A 5,867-nucleotide genomic window follows, 5' to 3' on the forward strand; every position below is an offset into this window, starting at 1 on the left:
CAAGAATCTGTTCTTGGCAACCACTGACCTTGTCATGCCCCAAACCTTGTCACTTGCAAGAACAGCTCCATTTCCAGACCTGCTAGGGCTTCCCAGGGGGCTCAGTGGTAAAGAATCTCCCTGCAGATTCAGGAGATGTGGGTTCAGTCCCTGGGTTGGAAAGATCCCCTGGAGGAGGAAAAATGGCAACCCACCCCAGTATTCTTTCCTGGAGAAACCCATGGACAGACGAGCCCGGCGGGCTACAGTCTGTGGAGTCACAGAGAGTCAGACACGACTTAGCGAGTAAACAGCACAGCAACCAGACCTTCCAACGCCTTAGTCCGGTACTTCTACCTCCAATTACATTGTCTCCCTTTTAGTCTCCTGGGGCTTCCTTATAGCTCAGATGGTAAAGAATCTGCCTGCAATACAGGAGACCCAGGTTCAATCCCTGGGTCTGGAAGACCCCCCGGAAAGGGAAATGGCAACCTGCTCCAGTATTCTTGTCTGGAGAATCCCATGGACAGAGGAGTCTGGCAGGCTACAGTCATGAGGTCACAAGAAGTCAGACACGACTAAGCCATTAGCCCACACACATGTTTGGGACCCCTAAGCTACTGCCTCTCCATCTTTTAACTGCTCATCCTTGTCTTTCCCATCCTCATATCTGTTGTCACCAAACAATGATTGGCTCCATCATTGTTTTAATCCATTCCTTGCTGAACTGCTGAGTGTCCTTGGGGGGATAACACCCATCTGAGGTGGAGCACGGGCTCTAGGTGTGAAGGCTTCAGTAGTTGTGGCACATGTGCTGAATGTTCTTACTTTGACTTTATTACATGAAAGTCAAAGTAACAACATTTGCTGGGAAAGACTGAAGGCAGGAGGAGAAGGGGATGATGAAGGATAAGATGGTTGGATGGCATCACTGACTCAGTGGACATTTGCTGGGAAATAAAGAACAACTTCTGGGAAAGAGTGAAGACAGGAGGAGAAGGGGATGATGGAGGATAAGATGGTTGGATGGCTTCACAGACTTAACGAACATGAGTTTGAGCAAGCTCCGGGAGATGGTGAAGGACAGGGAAGCCTGGCGTGCTGCAGTCCATGGGGTTGCAAAGAGTCGGACATGACTGAGCAACTAAACAACAACAAAGGGCCTCCATGCGGCTCAGCGACCACCCTCACCCAAAATGCTGGTCCTTTTATTTTTCCTCCCATCTCTCTCAGAGATAAAGTTATCAGTACTAAGTAGAGTCTCCTTCTCAGCACTGGTTCTGTAGGCATTTTGTCTGGATGATGGGGTAGAATGTCGAGGGCAAGGAGATCTGAGGTCTGCCCACCCATCGTCTGAGGGCATGCTGAGTGTTGAGGCTGAGAGCCAGAGCTTTGATTTGCACCAGTTGGGTTTTTTCTTTTTTCTTTTTGGCTGTGCTGGATCATGGGTCTTCCTTGCTGCCCACAGGTTGTCTCTAGTTGTGGTGTGCAGGCTTCTTGCTGTGCTGGCTCCCCTTTTTGTGGAGCACGAGCTCCAGGCACACAGGCTTCAGTGGTTGCAGCACGTGGACTTAGTGGTTGTGGCTTATGGGCTTAGTTGCCCTGCTGCAAGTGGAATCTTCCTGGACCAGGGATGGAGCCCATGTCCTCTGCACTGGCAGGCGGATTCCTTTCCACTATACCATCAGGGATGTTGGTATAGTGGTTTTGAGACTAGAGGGGCAGCCCCTTTGATGGGGAAGGACATGGTATTTATCCAACAACAGTAGTTTGGCAAGAGAAGAGATAAAATGTTAGGCTTCACCTGAGGTGGGAGGAGGAGATTATATCTGGGGTTAGAGGTGGAAAAAGAGAGTCGGGAAGAGTTTGGTGGGAACTTGCTGATTCAGAGGAAGAGCAGGAGTTTACTCCTGTAGAGTTCAACAACTCCTGGGACTGTTGGAAACACCCACTACTTGAGCTGGTCCAGCAGCCCACCTATCACCTACATCCAGGATGGCAGACCTGTGTGTCTTGCCCTCCGAGTAGAGCCTCCCATGACCAGCTGCCTGCACTGACCCACTGGCGGTCTAGCTGGTGAAGTCCTTCTGCCTTGAAGCCTCGCTCAGTCCATCCAAAGCATCCATGGGAATGAAGAAGACCTTGTCAACAGTCACGACACAGGTCAGTACTCTCTGGGGGCTCGTGATAGTGGGAAGCACACTTTGGGGGATCGTGGTAGTGGAAAGCCCCTGGCACATGTTTTGCAAAGGATCTATCCAGAACTAGCTTGGGATTATTCCCCTGTGTGGATCAGTGGTGATACCTACTCCCATTACCCTAGCTTTCAGGGATTGTGCTTTGTTCTGGGGTGGCGAGGAGAGGAGGAAAGGCACCTAGTCTATTGAACCTCTCCTGGAGTGGCTATGGCTGGTTAAGCTTTCTAAGTCCTGTCTGTGCCCAGAGGCTCCCCGGCCCACTCACTTAGCTCCATCTTCATTGCCACTTACCTGGTTTTTTTTTTTTTGGCTATTACAAAAGTTTATTTAACAAAAAAGTTCAGTAAGAAAATGTACACAACCCAATTTTTCTGGTAGTAAAATGTGGGGAAGGGGACACACGGAAGCAATTGATTTCTCTGGTGAACACAGATGTTGTTCATACTCGTTCCAAGGCTTCTAACTTGATGATACTATTTCCTCATATTACCACCATTCCAATATTGTTCTGTTGCCCACTAGTTGCCATCTCCACAAATTCATCTATCACAAGATTCATAAAGGGATCAAATCCCCGAAATATTCCTTGGACATGTCTGCCACCATTTAATTTCAATGATAACTTCTTGTCCATAAATTTCTTCAACTCGGGAGGGTGTGCTTTGCTCATGATGTCTACTCTGCGAGCTCAAAGAAGCCTCCAAACGGAATTCGAGCGGTCCCTCACCTTACCTGATTATTTATCCTCTCTCAGAGATCACTTTCTGATAAGTCTCTTCAGCTTACTCACTCCCACTCTGCCTCATTATTCTAAAATCCAGTTCTGGGACTTCCCTGGTGGTCCAGTGGCTAAGACTTCAAGCTCCCAGGGCAGGGGGCCCAGGTTCAATCCCAGGTCAGGGAACTAGATCTCAAGTACTGCAAATAAGAGTCTGCATGCTGCAATGAAGATCAAAGATCCCGTGTGCTGCAACTGAGACCCAGTGCAGCAAAATATAACAAATAAATACTTTTTAAAATAAAAATAAAACCCAGTTCCTGGGACTTCCCTGGCGATTCAGTGGTTAAGACCAGGTGTTGCCAGTGCAGGGAGTACAGGTTCACTCCCTGGTTGGGGATCCTACATGCCATGCAGCGTGGCCAAAAGGTAAACGAAAAGTAAAACTCAGTTCTCATGTTGTTCTAGGGACTTCCCAGGTGGCACTGCTGGTAAAGGACCTGCCTGCCAATGCAGGATATATAAGAGACATGGGTTTGATCCCTGGGTTGGGAAGATCCCCTGGAGAAGAAAATGGCAACCCACTCCAGTATTCTTGCCTGGAAAATCCCATGGACGGGGGAGCCTGGAAGGCTACAGTCTATGGGGTCGCAAAGAGTGAAACATAATTAAAGTGATGTAGCACGCCGGCAGGGTTGGCAAATTTCAGCATGAAAGCCAAATCAGCCTACTGTCTGTATGCGCATACCCTGGGAGTTGAGAATGGTTAGAAAAAACTCAAAAGAAGAATAGATTTCTTTTTTATTTATCTTCTTATTTTTTGGTCATGCTGCACACCTTGAGATCTTAGCTCCCCAACCAGGGATTGAACTCTTGCCATTGGCAGTGAGATCTCGGAGTTCTAACCACTGGAACACAGGGAATTCCCAAGAATATTTTTTCATGACACATGAAAATTATATGAAATTCAAATTTGTGTCCATAAAGTTTTCATCTTTACATACACACACGAAATGTGTTATCTATGTATTATCTTTGGCTTCTGTTGATACTGCAGAGTTGAGAAGTTGAAAGAGACTAAAATACCTACTATGTAGCCTGTTAACTAAAAAGGTCACTGAGCTCTCCTTTAGGCCATTCAGTGGCTCCTCTAAATGCTTCCAGAATAAAATCTCAACAGCAAAGTCTTTTACATGACCTTCAAAGTCTTCATAGCCAGCCTCCCAGGTCAATTTCAGGAATGTTGAACATGCTTCACAAACTCGGGGGGGTTCCTTCCACTTTTTTCTCTATTTTTTTTTTGTGCACCCCACAAGGCATGTGGAATATTAGTCCCCTGATCTGGAATTGAACTCATGCCCCCTACAATGAAGGCTCGGAGTCTTAACCACTGGGCCACCAGGGAATTCTTTCATTTTTCAAAAAGCCCTTGTGCACCTTCGGGCTTCCCTTGTGGCTTAGCTGGTAAAGAATCCACCGGCAGTGCGGGAGACATGAATTTGATCCCTGGGTTGGGAAGATCCCCTGGAGAGGGGAAAGGCTACCCACTCCACTATTCTGCCCTGGAGAATTCCATGGACAGTCCATGGAGTCACAGAGAGTCAGACATGACTGAGCGACTTCCACTTTCACTGTGACCCTTCTCCACCTGGCTGAGTTACTCATCTTCTCCTGCTGTGCTCTGAGGTCACCTCCCCCAGGGTGCCCTGTTTGGCCCCCTCCAGGCTGGATTAAATGTCACTTGAGTGAGTTCCCACAGGCCCCTCCACCACATCACCTGCTGCAGGGCAGACCCCTGGGCTGTTAGTTGCTCTGAGAAGCCCAGAAAGCTAAGAACTTAGAAGTGCCCTTGATTAAGCAAGGAGGAGATTGGTGGGGCCTTCAGGAAAAGGTTCAGTGGAACTGGGAGTAGAAGTCAGGTTGTTGTGGGGATCGAGGGATGTACGGGGAAACTGAAGCAGTGTAGACAACTCATTCAAAAAGAACCAGCTTAGGAAGGGGAGAGGCTAGTTGTTAGGAAAGGACACAGGGCAGGAGAGAGGCAGGGAGGAGGGAGAGACATGAGGAGTTCGGTTTGTTCTTGGCAAAGAGTCAGAGAGCCCACAGAAGCCTGAGGGAGCATCCAGAGTGGATAATGGGGTTTGGGGTGTGAGAGCCTACACAGTGGTGAGGACTGGCCTTACATGGCGTCTTAGCCCGTCCAGGCTGCTATAGAAAAATCCCACAGACCTGGTTGTTTACGAACAATAAACATGTATTTCTCACAGTTCTGGAGGCTGAGAGTTTAACAGCAGATTTGGTGTCTGGCGTTGCCTCACGTGATAGATGGGCTAAGGGTGAATCCCTCTGGAGCCTTGTTTATATGACATAAATCCCGTTCATGGAGTGACCTCATCACCCCAAAGACCTCCTAATACCATTACATTAGGTATTAGTTGTATTTTTTTTTTTAATTTTGCCATACCATGTCAGTTTCAGCATGTGGGATCTAGTTCCCCTACCAAGGATCGAACCTGGGACCCCTGCATTGGGAGCCAGAGTCTTAGCCACTGGACCACCAGGGAAGTTCCAGGTGTTCGGATTTAGCATATGAATTTGGGGAGACAAACATTCAGATGCAGCAGATGGAAAAAGGACATGTCTTCCCTTCAGGAGGCAGCAGTGGGTGCAATCAGGTTCGAGGTGACAGGATGTTGGAGGGAGTTCCTGTCTGAGGACCTTCGGTTTCTGTGTGGAATAGAAGGTGAGGTCAGAGGTAATCTCTGCAGAGGGTGGCAGGCTGAGCTGACGAGGACCCAGTGACAGTCGCCATCCGTGAAGCGATGGCACAGACCCTGTGGTGCCGTGATTTCCTTCAGCAGAGCTCAGGGTCCAGGCGCTCCCCAGGAGAGGAAGGGCAATGGGAGGGGCTGGAGGGGAGAGGAAGACAGAAGCTGAGCTGTCAGTGAATGAGCGCAGCTGAGAGGCGGGCA

At 48.6% G+C, this 5,867-nt stretch overlaps 1 pseudogene; it reads right to left on the reverse strand.

Moving 5' to 3' along the window:
* Window positions 1-2,643: 2,643 nt before the first annotated feature.
* On the reverse strand, window positions 2,644-2,899 carry LOC110126999 (small nuclear ribonucleoprotein G pseudogene; annotated as a pseudogene).
* Between the last annotated feature and the right edge of the window lie 2,968 nt (window positions 2,900-5,867).

Source organism: Odocoileus virginianus, chromosome 23, assembly GCF_023699985.2.
Source record: "Odocoileus virginianus isolate 20LAN1187 ecotype Illinois chromosome 23, Ovbor_1.2, whole genome shotgun sequence".
Classification (NCBI taxonomy): Eukaryota; Metazoa; Chordata; class Mammalia; order Artiodactyla; family Cervidae; genus Odocoileus; species Odocoileus virginianus.